The sequence below is a fragment of the Gopherus evgoodei genome, chromosome 8 (genome assembly GCF_007399415.2).
Source record: "Gopherus evgoodei ecotype Sinaloan lineage chromosome 8, rGopEvg1_v1.p, whole genome shotgun sequence".
In the NCBI taxonomy this organism is placed as follows: Eukaryota; Metazoa; Chordata; order Testudines; family Testudinidae; genus Gopherus; species Gopherus evgoodei.
In genome coordinates this window covers 42095093-42111000 of record NC_044329.1, presented here as the reverse complement: position 1 = coordinate 42111000, position 15908 = coordinate 42095093, and the positions used below count along the sequence as shown (strand labels likewise).

Below are 15908 nucleotides of genomic sequence, written 5' to 3'. Positions count from 1 at the left end.
CAAACTAAATGAGCTGCTCACAGATTCTGGCAGCCACAATGAGCATTTGGTGTGAAAGCTCAGACTTGCCCCTGTCCCAGAGGGAGGGAGGTCATCTGTGACAGGCTAGACCACTGACCTATCAGCTCTTAACTCCCAAACTTTCAGTAATTCTTTTATCAGTGCCTGTGAGTATAATTTAAACAGCCATAATGGGCTGGATCAAAGGCTCATCTAGCTTTGTTCTTTGACAGTAGCCCATACCAGATCCCCCAAGAGTAAATCAATAAGGCACCACTCAGAGTTGAGCCCAGGATTTTCTGTTTACAAGACAGGTGCTTTAGCCAGCTAAGCCATGGTACCTGCTTGTGGCTAAAATACAGTGTCTGCCCACACCTGACTTCCTGCCATCACCACTGGGGCCTGACAAGCTTTGCATGCGTTTGGATTTTGCAAAGCAGAGGAGCAAGTGACGTTTTCCTTGCAAGTTGTGTGTGTGTCTGACTCTTTGGACAGGTCTGTACTACAAAGTTATTTCAGCATCATTATATTGCTCAGGTGTGTGAAAAACACACAACGCTCCCTCGATCAGCAGCTTGTGGCTGGTGTACACACTGCAATGCCACGTCTGGCGACAAAAATGCCCTGTTTTGGTGACAAAATATAACCACCTCAACGAGAGGCCTAGAGCTTTGTGCAGCAAACTTAAAGCGACAAATTGTCAGTGTAAATGCTCCTGGTCATTATATCACCATAACAGGCCTCCACCAGTACCCTATAATGCCCGCCGTGAACTCACCTGCCCTGCATTCCTGCTACAGAGGCTGGGCCCTTCTCTTTTCATAGCTCCAGAAAGTTCTAACAGCTGAGCTGCTATGTACACTGGGATTAGGTTGATATAACTGCATTGCCAGCCTAAGTAATGTAATTACACCAACCTAATTTTGTAGTGTAGACCTGTCCAAAGAATCACACACACACCTTGGGACCAAAACTTCACCTGCTCCTCTGCTTTATGGAAGCCAAACACGAGCAATGCTTGTCAAGGCCCAGTGGGGATTGGCAGAGTCAGGTGTGGGCAAACACAATGCTTCAAATAACAGCAGGCACCATGGCTTAGTTGGTTAAAGTATTTGTTTTGTAAACAGGAGATCCTGGGTTCAACTCCTAGTGGTGCCTCGGGGAGTGGCTTTTGGGGCACCTGGTATTGGCTACTGTCAGAAGACAAGATTCAGAGCTAGATGGACCTATGGTTTAAATTACACTCACAGGCACTGATAATAGAGTTACTGAAAGCTTGGGTGTTTAGACCTGATAGGTCAGTGGTCCAGTCCCCTCAATGCAGTTTTACCATTTCCACTTGCTAAACTCCCTCCCAACCTCTATAAAACTACAGTGCAGACATATGGGCTTGAGCCCAACCTCAGAGGCCTGGCAAGGGTTTCTGAACCCAGGCTTCAGTGTGAACACAAATATCTGCACCACAGTATTTAGCCGTTCAGCTTTATGTCCATGAGCCCAAGTCAGATGACCCAGGCCAGTTCTGCTGCCATCTTTATCCTAGGAGAGATGGACTCTAAGGGTACATCTCCATTGCAATGTAATGTTTGTACAAAGTCTGCCTGATGAGGTATCATTTCAAAAGTCTTGATCATTTGAAAGTTAATATCTTGTTGGATTGTGTGTTCTCGCATTAGTTGAGAAGTTATGAAGTTTTGCTCTGTATGCGTTACTGAGATATGTTATGAGGTTGAGAAATGCCCACCACCAGCCTTTCAGGTGTGACATGGGAGGAGCCAGATTCACTGCTGGCCCATTGAAGGTATCCACACTCCCTAGGATTATCCCAGGAACTGTGTACAATGCAGGCTTCTCAGAGATAGCTCAGAGTCAATGGACACTGCCTGACTTAGAGAAGTAAACAAAGTAAGAGAGGATACAGCCGTGGACAGAAGAATTGACATAAGGAGGAAGGGTAGTGTAGATACCAGTCTAATAGGTGATGCAGGTGTAGAATGTCTGTGCCTAACCGGGTAAAGAATGTCAGTGAAGCCAAATGGCAAAAATTAAGATGTCTGTGTGCTAATGCGAGGAGCCTAGGTAACAAAATGGAGGAACTAGAGCTACTGGTGCAAGAAGTGAAACCGGATATTATAGGGATAACAGAAACATGGTGGAATAGTAGTCATGACTGGAGTACAGGTATTGAAGGCTATGTGCTGTTTAGGAAAGACAGAAATAAAGGCAAAGGTGGTGGAGTAGCATTGTATATCAATGATGAAGTTAACTGTAAAGAAATAAGAAGTGATGGAATGGATAAGACAGAGTCTGTCTGGGCAAAAATCACACTGGGAAAGAAAGCTACTAGAGCCTCCCCTGAGATAGTGCTTGGGATGTGCTACAGACCTCCAGGATCTGATCTGGATATGGATAGAGACTTCTTTAATGTTTTTAATGAAGTAAACACTAATGGGAATTGTGTGATCATGGGAGACTTTAACTTCCCAGATATAGACTGGAGGACAAGTGCTAGTAACAATAATAGAGCTCAGATTTTTCTGGATGTGACAGCTGATGGATTTCTTCACCAAGTAGTTGAAGAACCAACAAGAAGGGATGCCATTTTAGATTTGGTTTTGGTGAGTAGTGAGGACCTCATAGAAGAAATGGTTGTAGGGGACAACCTTGGTGCGAGTGATCTCAAGCTAATTCCGTTCAAACTAGATGGAAGGATAAACAAAAATAGATCTGGGACTAGGGTTTTTGACTTCTCAAGGGCTAACTTTAAAGAATTAAGGAAATTAGTTAGGGAAGTGGATTGGACTGAAGAACTTGTGGATCTAAAGGCAGAGGAGGCCTGGAATTACTTTAAGTCGAAGCTGCAGAAATTATCAGAAGCCTGCATCCCAAGAAAGGGGAAAAAAACCATAGGCAGGAGTTGCAGACCAAGCTGGATGAGCAAGCATCTCAGAGAGGTGATTAAGAAAAAGCAGAAAACCTACAAGGAGTGGAAGAAGGGTGGGATTAGCAAGGAAAGCTACCTTAGTGAGGTCAGAACATGTAGGGATAAAGTGAGAAAGGCTAAAAGCCATGTAGAGCTGGACCTTGCAAAGGGAATTAAAACCAATAGTAAAAGGTTCTATAGCCATATAAATAAGAAGAAAACAAAGAAAGAAGAAGTGGGACCGCTACACACTGAGGATGGAATGGAGGTCAAGGATAACCTAGGCATGGCCCAATATCTAAATAAATACTTTGCCTCAGTCTTTAATAAGGCTAATGAGGAGCTTAGGGATAATGGAAGGATGACAAATGGGAATGAGGATATGGAGGTAGATATTACCACATCTGAGGTAGAAGCCAAACTTGAACAGCTTAATGGGACAAAATCGGAGGGCCCAGATAATCTTCATCTAAGAATATTAAAGGAACTGGCACATGAAATCGCAAGCCCATTAGCAAGAATTTTTAATGAATCGGTAAACTCAGGGATTGTATCGTACGACTGGAGAATTGCTAACATTGTTCCTATCTTTAAGAAAGGGCAAAAAAAGTGATCCGAGTAACTATAGGCCTGTTAGTTTGACATCTGTAATATGCTAGGTCTTGGAAAAAATTTTGAAGGAGAAAGTAGTTAAGGACATTGAGGTCAATGGTAATTGGGACAAATTACAACATGGTTTTACAAAAGGTAGATCGTGCCGAACCAACCTGATCTCCTTCTTTGAGAAGGTGAGAGATTATTTAGACAAAGGAAATGCAGTAGATCTAATTTACCTCGAATTCAGTAAGGCATTTGACATGGTTCCACATGCGGAATTATTAGTTAAATTGGAAAAGATCGGGATCAATATGAAAATTGAAAGGTGGATAAGAAACTGGTTAAAGGGGAGACTACAACAGGTCGTACTGAAAGGTGGAAGGAGGTTACTGGTGGAGTTCCTCAGGAATCAGTTTTGGGACCAATCTTATTTAACCTTTTTATTACTGACCTTGGCACAAAAAGCAGGAATGTGCTAATAAAGTTTGCGGATGACACAAAGCTGGGATGTATTGCTAACACAGAGAAGGACTGGGATATCATACAGGAAGATCTGGATGGCCTTGTAAACTGGAGTAATAGTAATAGGATGAAAATTAATAGTGAAAAGTGCAAGGTCATGCATTTAGGGATTAATAATAAGAATTTTAGTTATAAATTGGGGACACATCAGTTGGAAGTAACAGAGGAGGAGAAGGACCTTGGAGTATTGGTTGATCACAGGATGACTATGAGCCGCCAATGTGATATGGCCATTAAAAAAGCTAATGCAGTTTTAGGATGCATCAGGCGAGGTATTTCCAGCAAAGATAAGGAGATGTTAGTACCGTTATGTAAGGCACTGGTGAGACCTCATCTGGAATACTGTGTGCAGTTCTGGTCTCCCATGTTTAAGAAGGATGAATTCAAACTGGAACAGGTTCAGAGACGGGCTACTAGGATGATCCGAGGAATGGAAAACCTGTCCTATGAAAGGAGACTCAAAGAGCTTGACTTGTTTAGCCTAACCAAAAGAAGGTTGATGGGGGATATGCTTGCTCTTTATAAATATATCAGAGAGATTAATATTAGGGAGGGAGAGGAATTATTTAAGCTTAGTACCAATGTGGACACAAGAACAAATGGGTATAAACTGGACACTAGGAAGTTTAGACTTGAAATTAGACAAAGGTTTCTAACCATTAGAGGAGTGAAGTTCTGGAACAGCCTTCCAAGGGGAGTAGTGGGGGGCAAAAGACATATCTGGATTTAAGACGAAGCTTGATAAGTTTATGGAAGGGATGGTATGATGGGATTGCCTAATTTTGGCAATTAATTTTGGCAATTGATCTTTGATTAACAGCAGGTATGTATGCCCAGTGGTCTTTGATGGGATGTTAGATGGGATGGGATCTGAGTTACTGCAGATAATTCTTTCCTGGGTGCTGGCTGGTGAGTCTTGCCTGCATGCTCAGGGTTTAGCTGATTGCCATATTTGGGGTTGGGAGGGAATTTTCCTCTGGGGCAGAATGGCAGGGGCCCTGGAAGTTTCTCACCTTCCTCTGCAGCATGGGGCATGGGTCACTTGCTGGGGGATTCTCTGCAGCTTGAGGTCTTCAAACCACAATTTGAAGACTTCAGTAACTCAGACCTAGGTTAGGGGTTTGTTATAGAAGTGGATGGCTGAGATTCTGTGGCCAGCTTTGTGCAGGAGGTCAGACTAGATGATCATAATGGTCCCTTCTGACCTTAAAGTCTATGAGTCTATGAAAGAGGGGGAGAGACATCATGACTTGGCCTCTCTCCCCCACAACTCAGCAGCTGGAAACACACCTGGAGGACAAAGACTGAACTGAACTGATTCAGAAATCAGAAGAGAATAATAACAATAATACTTTCAAATCAAGGTCCCCAAACAGACTAGTATTGTTTTTTCAGCAGAAAATTTTCAGTTTGGGGAATTTTGTTTTCTCAGTCAGACCTTGCCAAGGGAAGCAGGGAAAAAATGTTTGAGTTGCCTCCTTCAGAACAGTTTGGCCTAGACCCTAGCTCTGGTTTACTGCTCTGGCCTTGCTCGGGTTGAAGGTATTTTAATAATTTGGGCAGGTCCCAGGGTGTTTGGGGGAGATGATGAGGATGTTCCCTTTTGAGATAAAAGCTAAGAAATACAGGATTTAGACATTTTATTTAAAGCGAGGGAGTTCTGAGTTTCTGAGAAGGTTTTTGTTTGCAAGAAGCAACATTGTTTGATCTGTCATTGTACCAAATGGGGAGTTGGTTGTCTATAAAAGAGGAGTGAAGACTAAATGCATCTGATGAGGATGGCATGCAAGCCCATGCGTGCAGAGCACAATGGACTAGGAGTCCATCACCTTAACCACTCAACCACCTCATCTCAGCTGTCAAGAAAAAGACAGGAGTAATCTAAGGGCAGCAGAGAAAGGGACAATAAGGAGTTTTTAAATACTAAGCTGAAGCAGGATCTGAATGAGCTCCCCCCTCACATCTAGTGAGGAGCTGGGGGAAAGACTTCAGGAACATACCGTGTTTGCACAGACACATCTACTGTGCCTAGGTATGCAGCATGATGGGGCTGCTTTCCCAAAATGACCAGTCTTGACTGGTGGTGGGTTACAAATCATTTTAGGATTGAGTGGAATGAAATGTTGTTATCCTTCCTGTATGAGTGAAGGGCAGCAGAACATACCTAGTCCATCCTGATGGAGGGGTGGATGGGTGAGGAATAGCTTTTATTGGACTTTGTAGAAGTGATTGAGAACATGACCCTAAAACAGTGGTCCCCATACATTTCACACTGTGCCTTCTTATCCATGGCTGTGGACCCTTGGAAGCCACGGTCATGAACCGAGGCTGGGAGTGGGGCTGTTGCTTGTTGGGGATAGGGGTGCAGATGGGTAAGGGGGTCGAGGCCGAGCTGGGAGCCAGAGCCCCAGGCTGAGGGTAGGTTGGGGAAGAGCTGGGACAGAGTGAGGCTGAATGGTGCTACCTCCAGGGCGCTGGCTCAGGCCCTGAGGTGCCTCCGTGAATGTTCCTCTGTGTCCCCCTAGGAGTCATGCCCCACATTTTGGGAACCACTGAACCCTACTCGCTAATCAGGGGCTAGTGATGCCAAAGCCCAGGGAAAGGGAGAACAAGTGCGGGGTCCCCAGCACCGGAACCATGTGAAGGGGCTGCAGGAGAGGGGCAATGTCTGGTGGCACAGGTAGTTAAGGGCAAAGGGGGCACAGGAGGGGGCAGGAGTTAGGGGTGAAGGAGGCACAAGGGTTGGGAGTGCAGGACCTGGGGTTGAAGAGGGAGGGAGATCATCCGGGGTGATGGGGAAATGCTAAATTACAAGTTTTGCCCAGAGCACCATTTTCCCTAATACTGGTCTGAGGAAACAACGGGAAATGACCCTTCAGTGAGACCAGAACCATAGTGTAGAAAAGCCCCTTTGTTAAGTGGTTGTGGCTGAGTGCTTAGGGAGATGGGTTAAAAAACAACAGGCATCTCTCTGTGGAGGTTTAATTTTTACCTGCTAGGCAAGGCTGGTGTGTGGTGTCTGCATGGCTGTATTTTCAGTGTCCAATTACCTATAGTGCCACAGGGAGCCAAGTCTAGACCTTTTCAGAGGCTCTATGTCAGGGTTTCTCAAACTTCCTTTCACTGAAACCCCATTCTGCTAAAGAAAACCTTACTACATGGCCCTGGCAAGAGGGACCAAGCCCCTCCACACTGAGCAGAAGCAGAGGAGACAAAGCCTGAGCCATGCCCCAGTTGCCCCTAGGAGGGCAAAAACCAGAGCTTGAGGGATTCAGCCCTGGGTGATGGGGCTCAGAGTTTTGGCTTCAGCCCCAGGCACCAACAAGTCTAATGCCAGCCCTGGCAACCCCATTAAAACAGGGTCACAACCCACTTTGGGGTCCTGACTCATAGTTTGAGAACCACTGCTCTATGCTGAGGGGAGGGAGTTTTCCTGTGGGTGCAGTTAATCCACTTCCCGAAGAGGTGGCAGCTATGTCAGTGGGAGAAGCTATATCGGTGGGTGTGCAAGCTGTGGTGGTTACCACATTTAAGAAGTTTAATGAAATCCCATTTTTAAAACCACCTGTGGTCTGGGAATGGCAAAGGAGCTCGATGAAGCAGAGTCTGTCCTTCAAAGTCCTGGAGATCACAATTCCATGCACCTCTCATAATGAGGGTACAGCTCAGTGGTAAAGTGCTTGACTGCAGCTCAAGTAATCCTCAGTTCAACCCCCCTGTGTTCTCTTATAACTTTTTTTTAAAAAAGGAAAACGTTTTCATTTCCATTCTCCATTATGTTCAGGAGCTCCACTATGGGGGGGGGAGGGGGCTTGATATGAATGTAAACATTCAACATTTCGCTGTTCAAATGAATAAAAACCTAGCAAACCTGTTCATCAGCTGAAATCAGTTCCAATCCTGTGTCTAGTTTATGTTTTCATCAATTAAACAAAGATATCATATGAATGCATATTTGCAGGTCCCTCTTCTCCAGGAGCTATGTTGTGCAGAAGAACAAGAACCACATCCAGTTGGGGTTCAGGATTCTGATGAGCAAAGAGCCAACAAATGTTCTGAAGGCGGATGAAAAATGCCTTCTAGTGAGATATTGAAAGAGCTCAACCGGTTTAGCTTATCAAAAGAAGATTGAAAGGTGACTTCATTGAAGTGTTGAAGGGGGTCCGATGGGTAAGGACCCCTGGAGCTAAGGTTAGGGGTCCCAGAAGAAGGGCCCCTGGAGCTAGGGTTGGGGGACCCAGAAGTCGGGCCCCTAGAGCAATGGTTTGGGGCCCCAGATATGAGGCCCCTGGAGCTAGGGTAAGGGGCCCCATGGGTAGGGCCTATGGAGCTAGGGTTAGGGGTCCTATGGGAAGGGCCTCTGGAGCTAGGGTTAGGGGCCCCATGGGTAGGTCGCCTGGAGTTAGGGTTAGAGGCCTCGCGGAAAGGGCCTCTGGAGCTAGGCTTAGGGGTCCCACGGGAAGGGCCTCGAGCTAGAGTTAGGGGCCACAAGAGTAGGGATCCTGGAGCTAGGGTTAAGGGCAGCACGTGTACGGCCCCTGGAGCTAGGGTTAGGGTCCCCACACGTAGGGACCTTGGAGCTAGGATTAGGGGTCTCAGGGGTGGGGCCCCTGGAGCTAGCGTTAGAGTTTCAAGGGGTGGGGCATCTGGAGCTATGGTAAATGGCCCCACGGGTTGGGCCCTTGGAGCTTGGGTTAGAGGCCCCACGGGAAGGGCCTCTCGAGCTACAGTTAGGGTTCCCACGGATAGGGCCTCTGTAGCTCAGGTTAGGGGCCCCACGGATAGGACCCCTGTAGATAGGGTTAGAGGTCCCACTGGAAGGGCCTCTGGAGCTAGCATTAGGGGCCTCACGCGTAGGGCCCCTGGAGCTAGGGATAGGGGCCCCACGGGTTGGTGCCCTCGAGGTGGGGTTAGGGGCCCCAGGGGTGAGGCTCCTGGAGCTAGGATAAGGTCCAAGGAATGGGGATCCTGGAGCAATGGTTAGGGGATCTCAGGGGTGTGGCCCCTTTAGCTAGGACTGGGGCCCCATGGGTACAGCCCCTGGAGCTAGGGTAACGGGCCCCAAGGACATGGCCCCTGGAGCCATCGCTGGGAGCCAACGGGGAGGGCCTCTGGAACTAGGGTTAAGGGACCCGCGGGTAAGACCCCTGGATTTTAGGTTATGGTCCTAGTGTTAGGGGCCCCATGGGTAGAGCCCCTTGCGTTAGGGATAGGGAACCCACGGACAGGGCCCCTGGAGCTAAGGAAAGGGCCCCACAGGCAGGGTCCCTGGAGCTAGGGTTACGGGCCCCAGGGATAGGGTTCCTGGAGCTAGGGTTAGGAGTCCCAAGGGAGGGGCCCCTGGAGCTAGGGTTAGGGGCCCCACGGGAATGGCCACTGGAGATAGGGTAGGGGTCCCAGGGGTAGGGAACCTGGAGATAGGGTTTAGGGCCCCAGGGATGGGGTCCTTGAGCTAGGGTTAGCAATCACAGGAGTGGGGACACTGAAACTAGGCTTAAGGGCCTGGCGGGTAGAGCCCCTGGAGCTGGGTTTGGGTCCCAGGGGTAGGGCCCGTGGAGTAAGGATTAGGGGCCCCACGTGTAGGGTCCCTTGATCTAGGGTTAGGGGCCGCATGGGAAGGCCCCTGAAGCTAGGGTTAAGGGATCCACGAATGGGGCTCCTGGAGCTAGCCTTAGGGGTCCCAAGGGTAGGGCCCCTAGAGCAAGAGTTAAAGGTCCTACAGTAGGGCCCCTGAACCTAGGGTTAGGGGCCCAAGGGATGGGGCCCTTGGAGCTAGGGTTAGGGCCCCCACGGGTAGGGCCCCTGGAGCTAGGTTTAGGAGCTCCAGGGGTAGAGCCCCTGGAGCCGGGTTAGAGGTCCCACTGGTAGGGCCTCTTGAAATAGGGTTAGGGGCCTCACGGATAGTGCCCCTGAAGTTTTGGTTTGTGTCCCCAAGGGCAGGGCCCCTATTGCTAGGGTTAGGGGCCCTAGGGATGAGGACCATGGAGCTAGGGTTAGGGGTCCCAGGATGGATCCCCTGGAGATAGGTTAAGGAGCCCCATGGGTATGGTCCCTGGAGCTAGGGTTAGGGGATCCAGGGGTTGGGCCCCTGGAGCTAGGGTTAGTAGTCCCACAGGTTGGGGACCTTGAGCTAGGGTTAGGGGCCCCAGGGATGGGACCCCTGGGGCTACAGTAAGGGGTCCCATGGGAGGGGACTCTGGAGCTAGGACTAGGCTGTCCCAAGGGTATGGCCTCTTGAGCTAGGGTTAGGGGTGCCACGGGTAGGGGCCTTGGAGCTAGGGTTGGGGGCAACATGGGTAGGGCCCCTGGAGCCAGGGTTAGGGGCCCAATGGGTAAGGCCCCTGGATCTAGGGTTAGGGGTCCGAGGGTTGGGGACCCAGGAGTTAGGGTTAGGGGACCTATGGGTATGGCCCCAGCAGCTAGGGTTACGGGCCTCAGTTGTAGGGCTATGGGAGCAGGAGTTAGGGGTCCCACTGGTAGGCCCCTGGAGCTAAGAGTAGGGGTCCCATGAGTATGGCCCCTGGAGCTAGGGTTAGGGGCCCCAGAGGAAGGACCCCAGGTGCTTTGGTTTTGTGTCCCAAGGTTAGGGCCTTTGGAGCTAGGAATAGGGGCCCCAGACAAGGGCCCCTGCACCTAGGGATAGGGGCCCCACGGGTAAGGACCCTGGAGCTAGGGTTAGGATCCCCATGGGTATGGCCCCTGGAGCTTGGGTTAGGGGCCCCAGGGGTAGGGCCCCTGAAGCTAGCGTTAGCGGTCCCATTGGAAAGGCCTCTGGAGCTATAGTTTGGGGTCCCACGGGTAGGGCCCAGGAGATAGGGTTAGGGCCCCCAGGGATGGGGCCCCTGTACCTAGGGTTAGGGGTCCTAGGGGTGGGGCTCCTGGAGTTAGGGTTAGGGCCCCCAAAGGTTGGGCCCCTGTAGCTAGTATTAGAGGCCAAAAGTGTAGGACCTCTGGGCCCCACGTGTAGGGGTAAGGGGCCCCACATTTATGGCCCCTAGAGCTAGGGTTAGGGGCCCCAGGGGTAGCTCAACTAGATCTAGGGATATTGGCCCCATGGGTAGGGCCCCTGGAACTAAGGTTAGTGGTCCCACGGGTAGAGCCCATGGAGCTAGGGTTAAGCGCCACACGGGTAAGGCCCCTGAAGCTTGGGTTAGGGGCCCCAGGATTAGAGCCCCTGGAGCTGGGATTAGAGGTCCCACATGTAGGGCCTCTGGAACTAGGGTTAGGGGCCCCATGGGTAGGGGACATGGAGATTTAGTTTGGGCCCTAAGGGCAGGGCCCCTATAGCTAGGGTTAGGGGTGTCACGGAGTCACTGGGCGATGCTCTGGAACATCTCCCCACAAAGCAAAGCAGGACTTTGGGGAGCCTCCTCTCCCTTGGAGCAGACTTGTTCAAGGCAAGCAGCTCACACGTCTTCACCTCCTGGATCTCTCCTTGGAACATTCAGCATCCTGTGCCCCTCTGTGCACTTCCCACAGTGAGCCCACCCAGGCAGGGTCCTGGGGAAACCACAGGGTCCTGCACCCCCACTTTGCACTCAGACGTGACTCTCAGCCCGCCAGAAAAACAGAGGTTTATTCAATGACAGGAACAGGGTCTAAAACAGAGCTTGTAGATACTGCGAACCGGACCCCTCGGCCGGATCCTTTCTGGGGGCAGGTAGCCAGACCTCCACGTCTGCCCTCAGCCAGCTCCAGACTAACCACCCCCTCCAACCCCTCCTCTCTGTTCAGCTCCTTTCCTGGGCCAGGAGGTCACCTGATCTTTTTGTCTCCAAAACCTTCAGCTGGCACCTTTGCAGGGAGAGGCCCAGGCCATCAGTTGCTAGGAGACAGAGTGCCAGGCATTTAGGTGCACTGGCCCTTTACTCTGCAGCAATCACACACCCTTATCCCACCACCTAGATATTAAGAACAGCAGAGGGAACACTGCGGCACCAACACAGTATTCAGAGCAAATATTAAGAACATTCCCAGTTCGTCACAAGGAGACCCAGGGATGGGGCCTCTGGAGCTAGGATTAGAGTCACCACTGGTAGGACCCCAGGAGCTAGGGTTAGGGGCCCCACGGGTGTGGCCCCTGGAGCTAGAGTTAGGGTCACCACTGGTAGCGCCCATGGAGCTAGGGTTAGGAGCCCCACGGGTGTGGCCCCTGGAGCTAGGTTTAGGGGCCCCATGGATAGGGCTCCTGAAGCTAGGGGTATTGGCCCCAGAGATGAGGCCCTTGGAGCTAGAGTTAGGTGTCCCAGGGGTGGGGCCCCTGGAGATAGGGTTAGAGGCCCTACGGGTTGGGCCCCTGGAGCTAGGGTTAGGAGCCCCCAGGGTAGGGCCCCTGGAAATAGGGTTAGGGGACCCACTGGTAGAGACACTGGAGCTGGATTAGAGGCCCCAGGAATGGGGCCTTTGGAGCTAGGGTTAGAGGTCCCAGGGGTGGGGGCCCTGGAGCTCGGGTTAGGGATCCCGTGGGTAAAGCCTCGAGCTAGAGTTAGGGGCCCCATGGGTCGGGGCCTTGGAGCTAGGGCTAGTGGCAACATGAGTAGGGCACCTGGAGCTAAGGTTAGAGACCCCAGGGATGAGGCCCCTGGAGCTAGGGTTAGGGGTCCTAGCGGTGCGCCCCTGGACCTAGGGTTAGGGGAACCATGGGTATGGCCAGTGGACCTAGGGTTAGGGGCACCACGGGGAGCGGACCTTGAACTAGGATTAGGGGTCCCAGGGATGGGGCCCCTGGAGCTAGGGTTAGGGTCCCCAGGGATGAGGCCCCTGGAGCTAGGGTTAGTAACCCCACAAGTATGTCCCTGGATCTAGGGTTACGGGGCCCTAGGGGTAGGGCCCCTGGAGATATGATTAAAGATCGCACAGGTAGGGCCTCTGGAGCTAGGCATAGGGGCCCCACGTGTAGGGGCCCTGGAGCAAGAGTTAGAGGCCCAACGGGTAGGGCCCCTGGAGCTAGTGTTAGCATTCCCAGGGGTGGGGTCCCTGGAACTAGGGTAAGTGACCCCATGGGTATGGCCCCTGGAGCAAGGGCTAGGGGCCGCAGGGTTAGGGTCCCTGGAGCCAGAGTTAGGGGACCCAGGAGTAGGGCCCCTGGAGCTAGGGTTAGCTGCCCCACAGGTAGGGCCCCTGGAGCTAGGGTTAGGGGCCCCATCGGTAGGGCCCATGGAGCTAGGGTTAGGGCCACCATGGGTAGGGCCTATGGTGCTAGGGTGAGGGGTCTCAGGGATGGGGCCTCTGGAGCTAGGGTAAGGGGTCCCAGGGCTGGAACCCCTGGAGATAGGGATAGACTCCCTACAAGCTGGGCTCCTGGGGCTAGCGTTAGGTTCAAAGGGGCAGGGCCCCTGGAGCTAGGGTTAGGGGTCCCACGGGTAGGGATTCTGCAGCTAGAGTTAGGGGTCCCATGAGTAGCGACTCTGGAGCTTGGGTTTCGGGCCTCACGGGTAACGCTCCTGGAGCTAAGGTTAGAGGCCCCAGGGATGGGGCCGCTGGAGCTAGGGTTAGGGGTCCCAGGGGTGGGGCCCCTGGAGCTAGGGTTATGGGCCCCACAATTAGTGCCCCTGTAGCTTGGGTTACGGGTCCTAGGAGTGGGGCCCCTGGAGCTAGGGTTAGGGGCCCTACGGGTAGGGCCCTTGTAGCTAGGGTTAGGACCCCACATGTAGGGCCCCTGGAGCCAGGGTAAGTGGCCCCACGGGTAGGGCCTAGGAGATAGGGTTAGGGGCCCTAGGGGTAGGGCCCCTCGACCTAGGGTTAGGGGTCCCACCATTTGGGCCCCAGGAGCTAGGGTTAGGGGCCCCACTGGTAAGGCCTCTGGAGATTGGGTTAGGGGCCACACAGGTACGGTCTCTGGAACTAGGGTTAGAGGCCCCACAGGTTAGGCCTCTGGAGCTAAGGTTTGGGGCCCTAGGGTCTGGGCCCTTGAGCTAGGGTTAGGGGTCCCAGGAGTGGGGCTGTGACGTTATTGATATAAACCGGGACCAAATAGAACATGGTTTGCAACCAAGGTCTTGTAGTGGCACCAAATCCTATGTAAAGGGGGTCATATAAGGTGTCCAAGACCAGGTTATGGGTTACTGGTTATGATTATGCTGTCTGTATCATTTTGTAGTTGAAGTTATAAGTATTGGCTGTGTAAGCAGAGTCAGGATGAACTCTACCCTGACATCTGGTGGAAAGAATTTCAGAGAGTGTATTTGCATAGGCACGCCTACCCCATCCCAGGCTGCCGAGCTGTGGGACTGCTTTGTGACAGAAATGACTCAACCTCAGTTGGGTGGTACTTGCTAGACAAGGGACATGAGTTCCAAAACTCAGTGAATTGAGAGAGGCTGGGGACAGGTATCTGTGCCTGGTGGTGCAGTCTCCTTGTGGAGCCAGAAGTACCAGTTCCACCCCCTCCTCTCTCCACTGTGGAATGTCAGAGTTGATTTTTTATTCCCTTAAGAATCTAGATACAGGTGACTGAGCTGAACTCACTTTGGGCTAATGGTGCACTAGCACTGGGGCTCCCCTACTATGAGCTGAGATCACTAAGAGCTGAAATTACTGAGCTGAGAGCACTGAGTATTGTGCTAACTAGTGGGGGAGCCTGAAGCTATACTGTGGAACAGAGCAGCTGGCAGAGTGGAGCAGTTTGTGGGGATGGCTGGAGCGGATCACAGGACAGCTGGTGGATGAGGTCCTCTAGCTAGAGTTAGGGCTCAGAGGGGTGAGTCCCCTGGAGCTAGAGATGGGGGCCCCACGAGCACGGCCTCTGGAGCTAGGAATAGGGGCCCCAGTGGTAGGGCCCCTGGAGCTAGGGTTAGGGGTCTCACGGGTAGGGCCGCTGGAGCTAGGGTTAGGGGTCCCACAGGTATGGCCTCTGGAGCTAGGGTTAGGGTTCCCAAGTGTAGGACCCCTTGAGCTAGGGTTAGAGGCCCCATGGGTAGGGCCCCTGGAACTAGGGTTAGGGGCCTCACAGTTAAAGCCCCTGGAACTGCAGTTTGGTTTCCCATGGGTTGAGCCCCTGGAGATTTATTTAGGGGCCCCACGGGTAGGGCCCCTGTAGTTATGGGTTGGGTCCCAGGGATATTGCCCCTGGAACAAGCGTTAGGGGCTCGACATGTAGGGCCCCTGGAGCCAGGGTTAGAGGCCTAATGGATAGAGATCCTGGAGCTAGGGTTAGGGGCCCCACGGTTAGGGCCCCTGGAACTATGTTTAGGGTTCCTACGGGTTGAGCCCCTGTGTCATGCTATAATTCCCCACTCTGAACCTTAGCGTCCAAAAGATGGGGTACCAGCATGAATTTCTCTAAGCTCAATTACCAGCTTAGAACCTGTAGCGCTGCCACCAACCAGGAATTCCAGTGCCTGGTATACTCTGGTCCCCCCAAACCTTGCCAGGGGACCCCCCAAGACCCAGACCCTCTGGATCTTAACACAAGGAAAGTAAATCCTTTCCCTCACCGTTGCCTCTCTCAGGCTTCCGCTCCCTGGGTTACCCTGGAAGATCACTGTGATTCAAACTCCTTGAATCTTAAAACAGAGAGGAAAATTCACCTTCCCCCCTTCTTCTCTCCCCCTCCCAAACTCTCCCTGAGAGAGAAAGTAATCCTGACACAGAGAGAAATTAGCCTCTCTATCCCCCTTCCCTCCTTTCTCCCCACCAATTCCCTGGTGGATCCAGACCCCGTCCCCTGGGGTCTCACCAGAATAAAAAAACAATCATGTTCTTAAACAAGAAACTTTTAATTAAAGAGAGGAAAAACAGAAAAAATTATCTTTGTAAATTTAAAATGGAATAAGTACAGGGTCTTTCAGCTATAGACACTGGGAATACCCTCCCAGCCTAAGTATACAAGTACAAATTAAAATGCTTTCAGCAAAATGCACCTTTG

The 15908-nt window shown here is 51.6% G+C and overlaps 1 non-coding gene across 1 annotated transcript; it reads left to right on the top strand.

Annotated features, from left to right (window-relative positions):
* Window positions 1–1084: 1084 nt before the first annotated feature.
* Window positions 1085–1158, top strand: TRNAT-UGU. Its single transcript has one exon. It is a non-coding gene; the product is annotated as a tRNA-Thr (tRNA).
* The last annotated feature ends 14750 nt before the right edge of the window (window positions 1159–15908 follow it).